Source organism: Somniosus microcephalus, chromosome 4 (assembly GCF_052327205.1).
Source record: "Somniosus microcephalus isolate GS21.2 chromosome 4, FLI_Smic_1.0, whole genome shotgun sequence".
Taxonomy (NCBI): Eukaryota; Metazoa; Chordata; class Chondrichthyes; order Squaliformes; family Somniosidae; genus Somniosus; species Somniosus microcephalus.
This window is the reverse complement of record NC_140990.1, coordinates 338,300,604-338,314,222: the sequence shown is the minus strand read 5'-3', so window position 1 is coordinate 338,314,222 and position 13,619 is coordinate 338,300,604. Positions and strand designations below refer to the sequence as shown.

Below are 13,619 nucleotides of genomic sequence, written 5' to 3'. Positions count from 1 at the left end.
GAAAGGCTCCAGGGATGAGGGATTATAGTCACATGGATAGACTCGAGAAGAACATAAGAAATAGGAGCAGGAGTCGGCCATTTGACCCCTCGAGCCTGCTCCGCCATTCAATAAGATCATGGCTGATCTTCGACCTCAACTCCACCTTCCCGCCCGATCTCCATATCCCTTGATTCCCCTAGAGTCCAAAAATCTCTCGATCTCAGCCTTGAATGTACTCAAAGACTCAGCATCCACAGCCCTCTGGGGCAGAAAATTCCTAAGATTCACAACCCGGAGTGAAGAAATTCCTCCTCATCTCGGTCTTAAATGGCCGACCCTTTATCCTGAGACTGTGCCCCCTAGTTCTAGACTCTCCAGCCAGGGGAAACAACCTCTGAGCATCTACCCTGTCAATCCCCCTCAGAATCTTGTATGTTTCAATGAGATCACCTCTCATTCTTCTAAACTCCGTATTTCTTGAGGCTAAAGGGATCAAGGGATATGGGGAGAAGGCAGGGACAGGGTACTGAATTTGGATGATCAGCCATGATCTCATTGAATGGCGGAGCAGGCTCGAAGGGCCGAATAGCCTACTCCTGCTCCTATCTTCTATGTTTCTATGTTTCTAAGTATAGGCCCATTCTACACAATCTCTCCTCATAGGACAGCCCTCTCATCCTAGGAATCAATCTAGTGAACCTTTGTTGCACCGCCTCCAAGGCAAATATATCCTTCCTTAGATAAGGAGACCAAAACTGTGCACAGTACTCCAGGCGTGGTCTCACCAAGGCCCTGTACAATTGTAGCAAGACTTCCTCACTCTTATACTCTAACCCCCTTGCAATAAAGGCCAACATGCCATTTGCCTTCTTTATTGCTTGCTGTACCTGCATGCTAGCTTTCTGTGTTTCTTGCACGTGGACACCCAAATCTCTCTGAACACCAACATTTGAAAGTTTCTCACCATTTAAAAAATATTCTGTTTTTCCATTTTTCCTACCAAAGTGAATAACCTCACATTTCCCTACATTATACTCCATCTGCCACCTTACTGCCCACTCACTCAGTCTATCGATATCCCCTTGCAGACTCTGTGTTCTCCTCACAGCTTACTGTCCCACCTAGCTTTGTATCCTTAGCAAACTTGGATACATTACACTCGGTCCCTTCGCCTAGGTCATTAATATAGATTGTAAATAGCCGAGGCCCCAACACTGATCCTTGCGGTACCCCACTAGTTACAGCCTGCCGACCTGAAAATGACCCGTTTATTCCTACTCTCTGTTTTCTGTCCGTTAACCAATCCTCTATCCATGCTACACTATTAACCCCAACCTCATGAGCCCTAATCTTGTGTAATAACCTTTTATGTGGCACCTTATCGAATGCCTTTTGGAAATCCAAATATACTACATCCACTGGTTCCCCTTTATCTACCCTGCTAGTTACATCCTCAAAAAACTCAAATAAATTTGTCAAACATGATGCGCTATCAATTACTCATAAAAGACTGAGAGTTAGAAGAGTAACTAAAGGCTTTTATTAACAACAGAATGGAGGTCTGCCTCGCGTGGTCGACCGGTCCAGGATACAAAGGGCTGGGGAGCAGTCACCTTTATACTAGGACCTGTGGGAGGAGTCAGCCGAGGCATGTCCAGGCATGTACACAGTGGAATACAAACAGGAATACAAACAGTGGTTTACCACAAAACACGATTTCCCTTTCATAAAACCATGTTGACTCTGCCTATTGATTATGCTATGAAGCTAGGGTTGCTCTCCTTAGAGCGGTGAAGGCTAAGAGATTTGATAGAGGTGTTTAAAATCATACAGGTGTTTAGGTAGAGTGAATAAAGATAAACTGTTTCCAATGGCTGAAAGATCAATAATGAGAGGGCACAGATTTCAGCTGATTGGCAAAAGAACCAGAGGCGAGATGAGGAGAAACGTTTTTATGCAGCGAGTGGTTACGATTTGGAGTGCACTGCCTGATAGGCTGGTGGATACAGATTCAATAATAGCCTTCAAAAGGGAACTAGAAAAATACTTGAAGGGGAAAAATGTTCAGGGGTATGGGGAAAGAGCGGGGGAGTCGGACTAATGGGATCGCTCTTCGAAAGAGCCAGCGCAGACTCGATGGGCCGAAAGGCCTCCTGTGTTGTTTAAGTCTTTTTCTTTTCTTTCGGGAAGGAAACCTGGCGTCCTTACCCAGTCTGGGCCTATATGTGACTCCAGGCCCACATCAACGTGGTTGACTCTGAACTGCCCTCTGAAGTATCTGAGGAAGACACCGAGTTCAGGGCAATTAGAATTGAGCAATAAATGCCCACATCCCGAAGACGGATACAAAAATAGTATTGTACCAGAGGCCCCCACACAGTGGGGTTTAATTCAGTAAAATAGACATTCAGGCCTGTAAAACATATTGGCCTAGAAATTCAGTTGGGCGCGCCAGCCGTTAGCGCCTTAGGAGGAGTAGATCTCGAGCGCTAGGCGCTTATCGCCCGGGCGCAGCGCGATCTGCGCCTCTCCCCAACTTCAGGACACATTTAGCGCCGGCGCAAAGTCTTAGCGCGCGCCCTGCTGCGCGCGCAGATCATGACGTCATTTAATAGTGCAACGCCCTTTGTGCGCCCCAAACCGGAACTTCACTCGCGCCGGCCCATTGTGCGCCGGGCGGCCCGAGCGACTGTGAAGTGGAACGGTACACAGCCCAGCCGGGCCGCGGGGAGCGCAAATTAAAGGGCACTTACCCAGCAGTATAAAGGCCAGCCATTTTGCAGCATTCACTCTTGTGCAACGGTTTTTTGGACAGAGACCAAGGAGGAGAGTTTACTGGTTTGGACTAACACTTGGACAGGTATTTTTGGCTCAGGCCAGAGCTTACCAATTATCTTTGCCTTCATTCAGAGCTCAGTGTTTGCCAGCATATAATGGGGGCTGCATTGGGTGGCAACGCTGAATTTCAGCCTTATGCCAGAAGGGCTTACAGACGCCGTGAGAGAGTGGCAGCCCTGGCTAGACGCAGAGGGGGCAACAGGCGTCGCCAACTGAGGCCTTACCCACGCAGGGTATACCGCCAGCAGACCTCCTATCTGACCATGTCTGCCGCGATGTGTGTTAGGAGGCTGCGATTCCGAAGGGAGGTGGTTGCAGACATCTGCCGGCTGCTTCAGAGAGATCTGCAGCCACAGCTGATGCGCAGGATGTCTCTGTCGGTGGCAGTGAAGGTGACGGTGGCTCTCAACTTCTATGCCTCCGGCTCCTTCCAATCCGCTACTGGGGACATCGCTAACATCTCCCAGTTCGCCGTGCATTGCTGCATCCGCCAGGTGACCGAAGCCCTTTTCAGAAGGAGACATCAATTCATCTCCTTCCCCATGACCCTGGACAAGCAGCAGCAGCGTGCAGTGGGGTTTGCAAGAATAGCAGGCTTCCCCATGGTGCAGGGCGCCATTGACTGCATGCATGTGGCTTTGCGGGCACCTCTTGAGCATGCCGAGGAGTACCGCAACCGGAAGGGCTACCATTCCCTCAATGTACAGCTGGTGTGTGACCACAGGCAGCGCATCCTAGCTGTCAATGCCCGCTTTCCAGGCAGCAGCCACGATGCCTTTATCCTGCGACAGACAACTGTGGCTGACATGTTCCAGGCACAGCCTCCCCCAAGAGGATGGCTTATCGGGGACAAAGGCTATCCTTTGTGTACCTGGCTCATGACCCCGCTCCGCGCGCCCACGACCCCTGCTGAAGAGGCATACAACGAGAGCCATCAAGCGACGAGGAACCTCATAGAACAAACAATCGGCGTGCTCAAGCAACGGTTCCGCTGTCTCGATCGCTCCGGGGGAGCCCTCCAGTATTCGCAGGATCGAGTCTCCCAATTCGTCGTCGTTTGCTGCATGCTGCACAACCTGGCTATCCGCAGGACTCAGGCACTGCCACCTCACGTTGGACCACCACCTCAGGAGGAGGAGCAGGAGGAGCATGAGGACGACGAGGACGAGGAGTACCAGCCCAGGAGGGACGCACAAGGTCCAAGGGCCGCCCGTCGGCAGCTTATTGAACGTCACTTCTAGGCCCCCTGTCAGGGAATGGCTTGTGCCAATGATAGAACATGATTGCAGCCGCTCCGCAAGCCCTCAGCCGGTTAAGGCAACAAACACTTCAAAGATCAAACATGGACAATGTGAATAAATAAAATGCTTTAATGTACAAACTCTGGGCCCTTCCCACATGAAAACCAAAAACAGACGAAACCCCCAAAAAACACTGAAACACATTACTCGCTCCCACAACCTGGAGAGGATTAACAAAATAGGGCAACTAAAATGGCCGTCATTCTCAGCCTTCGTCAAAAACAAACATCACATCATCGGCCTTCAAAAAACAAACATCCAATTCTCGGCCTCAAGAAACAAACACAAATGGCCACACATTCGACTATTTGGCCCGCTAGGGCGATGCCTTGGCCATCTTTGGGTGGCCCCTGCCCGCCCTGCTGCTCCGCCTCAAAGTAAGGCCATTGGCTGCTGCAAGGCTGGGGGCAGGCTCCTGAGGGGCACATGTCGTGACGGCAGATGCCCTTGGGGGTCGGCCTAGTCGAGGTCTGGCCGTCGAGCGGGCGGCTGTTGATTGCTGCAGCTGTGGCTGGCCAGCATCAGTCGCTGCAGCAGCTCCACTGGGGGAGTGGCAGTGGCGGCTGGAGGAATGGCGGCAAGCTGGCGGATGGCAGGCGCTCGCTGGTCGCCTGAGACACTGGCACTCGCCCGGGCCAGCACTGCAGCATGCGCACCAATCTGCCGAGGGACAGACCGCTGTGCTGCTGCAGCGCGCCGGGTGCCCTGGCGATGCCTGGCTGACACAGCGAGTGTGGCAGCAGGGAGTGCCCGTGTTGACCTGTTCACTGACCGCAGCAGAGCAGCCAGTGACTGGACGGCACCACTGATCACCTGGCCAGTTGCTGACAGATCTGCCCAGTATTCCGCCCGACTGGTGGCCTCTAAGGGCCCGAACTCGGCCACACTCCGAGAGAGGGAATCGATGGACTCAGGCAGCCGTGCCACTGCCGCCATGAGCTCCGTGTGCCGGCGCTCCGAGTCCGCGGACAAGTCTTCGAGGCGTTCCATCTCCTCGGCAAAGAGCATCTCCTGACTGGAGGCCGGACTCTCCCTCTGGGGAGAAGGCCGCCGAGCTGGCCGACCCTTCCTGCGTTGCTGGAGGCCGCTGGGCCCAGCAATTGGACTCCCCTCCGACGCATCCCCCCTCTGGGGAGAAGGCCGCCGAGCTTCCACCCCCCTCCCGCCTTTCTGCAGCATGCAGGTCCCCTCCCCTTCGACACTTCCGCCACGCTGCCCTCCAGGGAAGACGTGTCCCCTACATTGGCCTGGGTGGCCGCGGCTGAGGGTTCCCCTGATGGGCCGCCTTCCTCTTGCTCCTCCTCCTGCTCCTCCTCGGAGGGTCTGTCACTGGCAAGTTGAGGGACCTCCTCTTGACCATCTGAAAGCAGGAAGGCACAAGAGTAGCTTTAGAGTGAGGAGAGGGCGTCAGTGCGGGATGCATGAGTGGTGGCATTCAGCGCATTGGTCGGACAGTGGCAAAGGATGTAGATCTGATGCGCAAGTGGGACGAGAGAGGTGCAAAAGGTGATGTCCTTACCATTGCTGCCCAGAACAGGGTCGGCATCTCCACATGCAACAGGCCCAATCACCCGGCCACCCATGAGGCGCTCCACGCGATGTTGCAGGTCGGCGAGTGGCTGGATATGGGGTCGGCCTCCCCCGGTCGCAGTCCGGCTCTTGCGATTATTCGCCAGCTTGGCCTGCAAGAGAAAGGACGGCCTCTAAGTACAGTGTGTCGCCGTGATCTTGTGTGCACTGCCTCCCATGGTGGAATAGCCTGGCCAGTGTGTCGCCATGATCTGGTGTGCACTGCCTCCCATGGTGGAATAGCCTGGCCAGTGTGTTGCCATGATCTGGTGTGCACTGCCTCCCATGGTGGAATAGCCTGGCCAGTGTGTCGCCATGATCTGGTGTGCACTGCCTCCCATGGTGGAATAGCCTGGCCAGTGTGTCGCCATGATCTGGTGTGCACTGCCTCCCATGGTGGAATAGCCTGGCCAGTGTGTTGCCATGATCTGGTGTGCACTGCCTCCCATGGTGGAATAGCCTGGCCAGTGTGTCGCCATGGTCTGGTGTGCAATGCCTCCCATGGTGGAATAGCTTGGCCAGTGTGTTAAGTGCAGAATGTGCAATTGATGCTCATGCCTGTCCCATAGCTGCTGGATGAAGGCTGGCCATTAGAGCTTTCAGGTCCCTTTGCCCATAATGTGAGGTGCACATGCAAGGATGAGGAGGTCACTGGAAAGGGTACTCACCCTGACAATGCGTGTGAGGTCATTTAACTTTTTGCGGCATTGGGCACCGGTCCTGGGGACGTCGCTGTTGGCTGACAGCTTGCTGGCGACATGCCTCCAGGCTCTCCTGTAGACGTGGACCGTCGCCTTCTTGCCATTGTCCGGGTACAAAACATGGCGCCTCTTCTCCACAGCAGCAAGCAGCACACTCAGATCACGCTCTGAGAAGCGCTGCGCACGTTCACGGGCCTTCTCCATGTCTTCAGGCGCTATTTGGGTCCAGCAGCAGTGTTCAGGCCTAGCTGGAGGGCTCCACTATCCAGGGCGTGGCAGCAGACACAGTCAACCCTTCCCCCTTAAGAGCTGGCCGGCACCAGGGTGTCTGCTGTCAATCACGAGATGGCCGCACATGCGCTGCGCCCGGCCTCGGCGCTATCGATCACCACCTCCGGCTTAGCGCCCAAAGAGAGGCGTCCAGCAGCAGTTTTAGCGCTCGCCCGAACTAGTAGGGCGAAGCTAATGAATATCGGAGAAGTGAGGGGGCCTAGAACCGACGTGCAATAAGCCGCCGACGGGCGGCCCTTGCACTTTCTGCCTCCCTCCTGTGCTGGTCCTCCTCCTCCTCCTCCTCCTCCTCTGGTGGTCCTCCAATGTCTGCTGGCAGTGGCTGAGTCCTGCGGATAGCCAGGTTGTGCAGCATGCAGCACACGACCACGAAATGGGAGACTCGCTCAGGCGAGTACTGTAGGGCTCCTCCGGAACGATCCAGACAGCGGAACCGTTGCTTCAGGATGCCGATTGTTTGCTCAATGATGTTCCTGGTTGCTTGATGGCTGTCATTGTATCCCTCTTCAGCAGGGGTGCGGGGCGCACGGAGCGGGGTCATCAGCCAGGTGCACAAAGGATAGCCTTTGTCCCCGAGAAGCCATCCTCGTGGGTGAGGCTGGGCCTGGAACATGTCTGCCACAGAAGTCTGGCGCAGGATGAAGGCATCGTGGCTGCTGCCTGGAAAGCGGGCATTGACAGCTAGGATGAGCTGCCTGTGGTCACACACCAACTGCACGTTGAGCGAATGGTAGCCCTTCCGGTTGCGGTAATCCTCGGCATTCTCTAGAGGTGCCCGCAAAGCCACATGCGTGCAGTCAATGGCGCCCTGCACCATGGGGAAGCCCACTAATGCTGCCAAGCCCATTGCACGCTGTTGCTGCTTGTCAACGGTCATGGAGAAGGAGATGAACTGACGTCTCCTTCTGAAAAGGGCATTGGTCACCTGGCGGATGCAGCAATGTACCGCAAACTGGGAGATGTTGGAAATGTCCCCAGTAGCGGATTGGAAGGAGCCGGTGGCATAGAAGTTGAGAGACACCGTCACCTTCACTGCCACCGACAGAGACGTCCTGCTTCTCAGCTGTGGCTGCAGATCTCCGCGAAGTAGGTGGCAGATCTCAGTGACCACCGCCCTTCTGAATCGCAGCCTCCGAACACACTGCTCGTCAGACATGTTCAGATATGAGAACTGCTGGCGGTATACCCTGGGTGGGTAAGGCCTCCTTTGCCGACGCCTGTTGCCCCTTCTCCGTCTGGCCATGACTGGCACTCTCTCACGGCGTCTCTGAGCCCTTTGAATGCAATGGAGAAGCCCAACGTTTCCACCCATTGCAGCCCCCATTATATGTTTCCAATCAATGCTATGGCTCTGAAGTTAAAGACAAGTGCAAAGCTGTGGCCTGAAGCCACAAGTACCTGTGCGAGTGTTGAGCCAAACCAGAAAGCTCTCTACCTTTGTCTCTCTCCAAAGATCCGTCTCTCACAAAGAAGGAGTGTTGCAAAATGGCTGCCATTTCTACGGCAGGAGGAGTGCCCTTTAATTTGCGCCCCCTGCGCCCCGCAGCGACTGAGAACCGTTCCCCTCTACCAGTCGCTAGGGGCGCCAGGCGCACAATAGGCCGGCGCCACTGAATTTCCGGTTTGGGGTGCACAAAGGGCGTTGCACGATGAAATGACGTCAGGATCTGCGCGCTCAAAGGCTTGGCGCCGCCGCTAAATCTTAACTGAAGTTGGCGAGAGGTGCAGATCGCGCTGCGCCCGGGCGCTAGCCGCTTAGCACCCCACATCTCCTCCTCCTAAGGCGCTAGCGGCTGGCGCAAACAACTGAATTTCTAGGCCAATGTCTCTTCACTTCTTTCGTTCTCTCCCAGCCTGGCCTCTTAATCTATTTCATATCCTGTGCTTCTTTAGTCTTGAGAAAGGGTTCACCCGAAACGTTGACTCTATTTTCTCTCCACGGATGCTGAGTTTTTCCAGCATTTTCTGTTGTTATTTCGGATTTCCAGCATCTGCAGTATTTTGCTATCGTGTGTGTTAACGGGGGACCGGTAACAGAGAAAACCCCCTTACAGCCCTAAGCTCGGGAATTCCCTCCCTAAACCTTTCCGCCTCTCCACCAATGTTCCCTGTAATTTTATTTTTGGGGAACATTGCTCGCTACCTCTCTCTCCTCCTTTAAGACGCTCCTTGAAACCTACCTCTTTGACCAAGCCTGTCCTAATGTCTCTTTATGTGGCTCGGTTCAAATTTTTGTCTGATAATCGCTCCTGTGAAACGCCTTGGGGACATTTTACTACATTAAAGGCGCTGTATAAATACAACATGTTGACGGACCAGCCCATGTGAAAGCAGAGGAGAGGGGGAGGGGAGAAAGTGTGAGCGGAGAGGGGGAGGGGCAGGAGAAGCAAGTGAAAAAATGAAATTGCGAGAGAGAGAGAGAGAGACAAAAAGGAAGATAGACGTGCACACACACCCCTCTTAATTATTTGGTGCTGAGTCACAGACTCAAGGGGCCCAGTGGTTGCACTGAAGACAATCTCTCGCTCTCTCTGACAGCAACTTGATATTAGGTCACTGGCAACCACGCAATTAGACGCTGTTCAAATATAAAAACAAGCATCTGGAAGAGTCTGCAGCGTGCGCTGTACTTTTGGAAAGGAATCGTAATGGACTGAATGAGGTGCAGCTGCAGACTCGGTAACTGGCCAGAGAGAGAGAGCGAGAGAGGGGAAAACATGGAATGCGCTGCCTGAAAGGGCGGTGGGAGCAGATTCAATAGTAACTTTCAAAAGGGAAATTGGATAAATACTTGAAGGGGAAAAATTTGCAGGGCTGTGGGGAAAGAGCAGGGGGGAGTGGGACTAATTGGAGAGCTCTTTCAAAGAGCCAGCAGAGGCACCATGGGCCGAATGGCCTCCTCCTGTGCTGTAAGATTCTATGTTCAAAAACACATTAACTATTAGCAGCTGGTTACAGCTCCCGCCCAACAAGCAGTCAGTCGGGTATCTGTGCCTGGGCACGACAGATCGGCTCGGAGCTGCTCCAGCTAAAGGAGAATTTCTGGAGGGGGGGGAGAGAGGGGGAGGGGAGGGGGAGGAGAGAGGGAGAGAGAAAAAGAGAGGGGGAGAGAAAAAGAGAGAGAGGGGAAGGGGGAGGGGAGGGGAGGGAGAGAAAGAGAGAGGGGAAGAGGGAGAGAGAGATGGGCGTTCCTGAATCTTGAACGATCGCAACACTTGGCTCGAATGCGGTGAAGAGAAAGTTAAGAACATAAGAAATAGGAGCAGGAGTAGGCCAATCGGCCCCTCGAGCCTGCTCCGCCATTCAATAAGATCATGGCCGATCTGATCCTAACCGCCAATCCACTATCACAGAACCATCTCCTGAATCTAACAGAATTAGACACACGAAATAGGAGCAGGATCAGGCTACACGGCCCCTGGGCCAGCTCCGCTACCCACAGGGCCATGTCCGATCCGAACCTAGACTCATGTCCAAATTCCTGCCCGCTCCCCGTAACCCTTTATTCCCTTTACTTCTAGGAAACTGTCTATTTCTGTTTTAAATTTATGTAATGATGTAGTTTCTACAGCTTTTTGGGGCAGCATATTCCATGGACCTACCACCCTCTGAGTGAAGTAGTTCCTCCTCATCTCAGTTTTGAAAGAGCAGCCCCTTAATCTAAGACTATGCCCCCTAGTTCTAGTTTCACCCATCATCGGGAACATCTTCCCCGCATCCACCCGATCCAACCCCTTCACAATCTTATATGTTTCAATAAGATCGCCTCTCATTCTTCTGAACTCCAATGAGTAGAGTCCCAATCTACTCAACCTCTCCTCATATGTCCATCCCCTCCTCCCTGGGATTAACCGAGTGAACCTTCTTTGTACTGACTCGAGAGCAAGTATGTCTTTTCTTAAGTATGGGCACCAAAACTGTGTGCAGTATTCCAGGTGCGGTCTCACCAATACCTTGTACAACTGAAGCAATACCTCCCTATTTTTATATTCTATCCCCCTAGCAATGAAAGCCAACAATCTATTGGCCTTCTTAATCACTTGCTGCACCTGCATACTAACCTTTTGAGTTTCGTACACCAGGAGCCCCAGATTCCTTTGTACTTCAGTACTTTCCAGTTTCTTGCCATTAAGATAATAACTTGCTCTATGATTTTTCCTGCCAAAGTGCATAACCTCACACTTTCCAGTATTGTATTCCATCTGCCAAATCTCTGCCCACTTACTTAGCCTGTCTATGTCCCCTTGCAGGTTTTTTATGTCCTCCTCACTCACTACTTTCCCTCCCATCTTAGTATCATCTGCAAACTTTGATATGTTACACTCGGTCCCCTCCTCCAAATCGTTAATATAGATTGTAAAGAGTTGGGGACCCAGCACTGACCCCTGCGGAACACCACTAGTTACTGATTGCCATTCTGAGAATGAACCATTTATCCCAACTCTCTGCCTTCTGTTAGATAGCCAATCCTCTATCCATGCCAGAATATTACCCCCAATCCCGTGATTTTTTATCTTAAGCAATAATCTTTTGTGTGGCACCTTGTCAAATGCCTTTTGGAAGTCTAAATACACTACGTCCACTGGTTCCCCTTTATCCACCCTATATGTTACTTCCTCAAAGAACTCCAACAAATTTGTCAAACATGACTTCCCCTTCATAAAACCATGCTGACTTTGTCCTATTAAATTATGATTATCCAAATGTCCTGTTGCTGTCTCCTTAATAATGGACTCCAATATTTTACCTACCACAGATGTTAGGCTAACCGGTCTATAGTTTCCAGCCTTCTGTCTACTGCCCTTTTTAAATAAGGGTGTTACATTAGCAGTTTTCCAGTCTGCCAGGACCTTTGCCGAGTCCAGGGAGTTTTGGAAGATTATTACCAATGCATCCACAATCCCTACCGCCACTTCCCTCAAGACCCTAGGATGTAAGCCATCAGGTTCAGGTGATTTATCCGCCTTGAGTCCCATTATTTTACCGAGTACCACTTCCTTAGTGATTTTGATCGTGTTTAGCTCCTCCCCCCCTATAGCCCCCTGTTTGTCCAGTGTTGGGATATTCTTTGTGTCTTCTACTGTAAAGACTGATACAAAATATTCATTCAGTGTTTTTGCCATCTCCATATTTCCCACCATTAATTTCCCGGTCTCATCCTCTAAGCTTCTTTATTTTTTTAAGAATCACAAGGTGAATCAGCCGGTGGATTCAGAGAAACTCTTGGTATTGAAGTGCAAAATGACCAGAAGCTCTCCCTTCCAGTCTCTCTCGCATAATCTGCACTGTCTGTCGCTAACTCCCCAAACACAGAGGGAACCGTCAGTGAAGAGAGCCCAACAACAAGCATTTATATAGAATGACATTGAATGTACGGCACAGGAACAGGCCATTCGGCCCAACTGGTCCGTGCGCCACATGAGCCTCCTCCCACCCTACTTATTCTAACCCCTCTGTTCCTTTCCCCCGCATGTACTTATCTAGCTTCCCCTTAAATGCATTGTGCAAGCAGATATGACAGCAACATAAACCCTGGACCACAGGAGCAGGCCACTTGATGAAGCGCCTGTAACCTTGACAACCTTATCCCTGCTGCTTCCGGCTCTCGCTCCGATCTGGTGAATTCCAGTAACTATGGTCCCAATTCCCACCCGTCCCTCACTTTTACATAGAATCTTATAAGCACAGGAGGAGGCGGCCACCCGGCCCATCGTGCCTTCTGCCGGAAAATGCTGGCTGTGGTGGGAATCACCACGGCCCAGCAGAGACTGAAGCCTAAATCTACCACCTTTTCCACTGGCGGGAGGGTCGGTGACCACAGGACACAGATGATACGTGGAAACATGTTTTTTTCCGCAGCGAGTTGTTGTGATCTGGAATGCGCTGCCCGAAAGGGCGGTGGAAGCAGATTCAATAGTAACTTTCAAAAGAGAAATTGGATAAATACTTGAAGGGGAGCAATTTGCAGGGCTGTGGGGAAAGAGCAGGGGGGAGTGGGACTAATTGGAGAGCTCTTTCAAAGAGCCGGCATAGGCAGGATGGGCCGAATGGCCTCCTTCTGGGGAGCGAGGCGCTACCACGTGATCCATCTCGACCTCCTCCTGCCCCTTAGTAGGCTTCTCTCTCTCTATTAAATCACTGCTGACAGACTTTCCACACACATCGATTAGAAGCCCACCAAGCCCCGGGTACAAGTGGTTATGTTACCAGACTAATAATCCCGACAACGGCAGCTCAAATCCCACCGTGGCAGTTTGAGAATTTGAATTTCCTTATAAATTCAGGAAATAAAAAGCTGGGGTCCCTAAAAGTGCCCACGAAGCTGTCGGATTGTCGGTAAAAATCCAGCTGGTTCACTGATGTTCCTTTAGGGAAGGAAACCTGCCGTCCTTACCCGGTCCAGGCCTACACGTGACTCCAGTCCCCACACCAATATGGTTGACTGATAAAAGACGCAATCAGACAGTGGAGAGGAGGGATTTCAGTGAGGGCGACCAGGCAGCGGAAACACTCGGGGTGGAGTTCAGGAACACGCAGAGGATGCAAGACGCTGGTGGGAGTTGCCGGCAGACCTCCTGACTGTGGTGATGTCATGGGGAAACGTATACATATGAAGGCCAGGGAAGCATGTAGCACAAGTGGGCGTGGCCAGGCGAGTCCAATAAGTTAGCCGCACATGGCTAATTGGGAATCCAAATCTGGCTAATTGCATTTCTGATTCATGCGTAAAAAATAAGTAATAGACACCATCGTTGGGCATGTGATTGCAATCCTCCTTTTGCAAAATGCAACTTTTTTGAATGCTTTACTTCCTTGGTTACTGAACGATGCTAGATTCATTAATTGTACATCTACCTGTATTGTGTGAGTGTGAGTGTATGTACGACAAGTTCCATATTCTAACCACACTCTGGGTAAAGCAGTTTCTCCTGAATTC

The 13,619-nt window shown here is 52.0% G+C and overlaps 1 protein-coding gene across 2 annotated transcripts in view; it reads right to left on the bottom strand.

Annotated features, from left to right (window-relative positions):
- LOC147120710 (protein lifeguard 3-like) overlaps positions 1–13,619 on the bottom strand; it is a 134,791-nt gene that overhangs the window by 81,358 nt on the left and 39,814 nt on the right. The window lies entirely within an intron of this gene.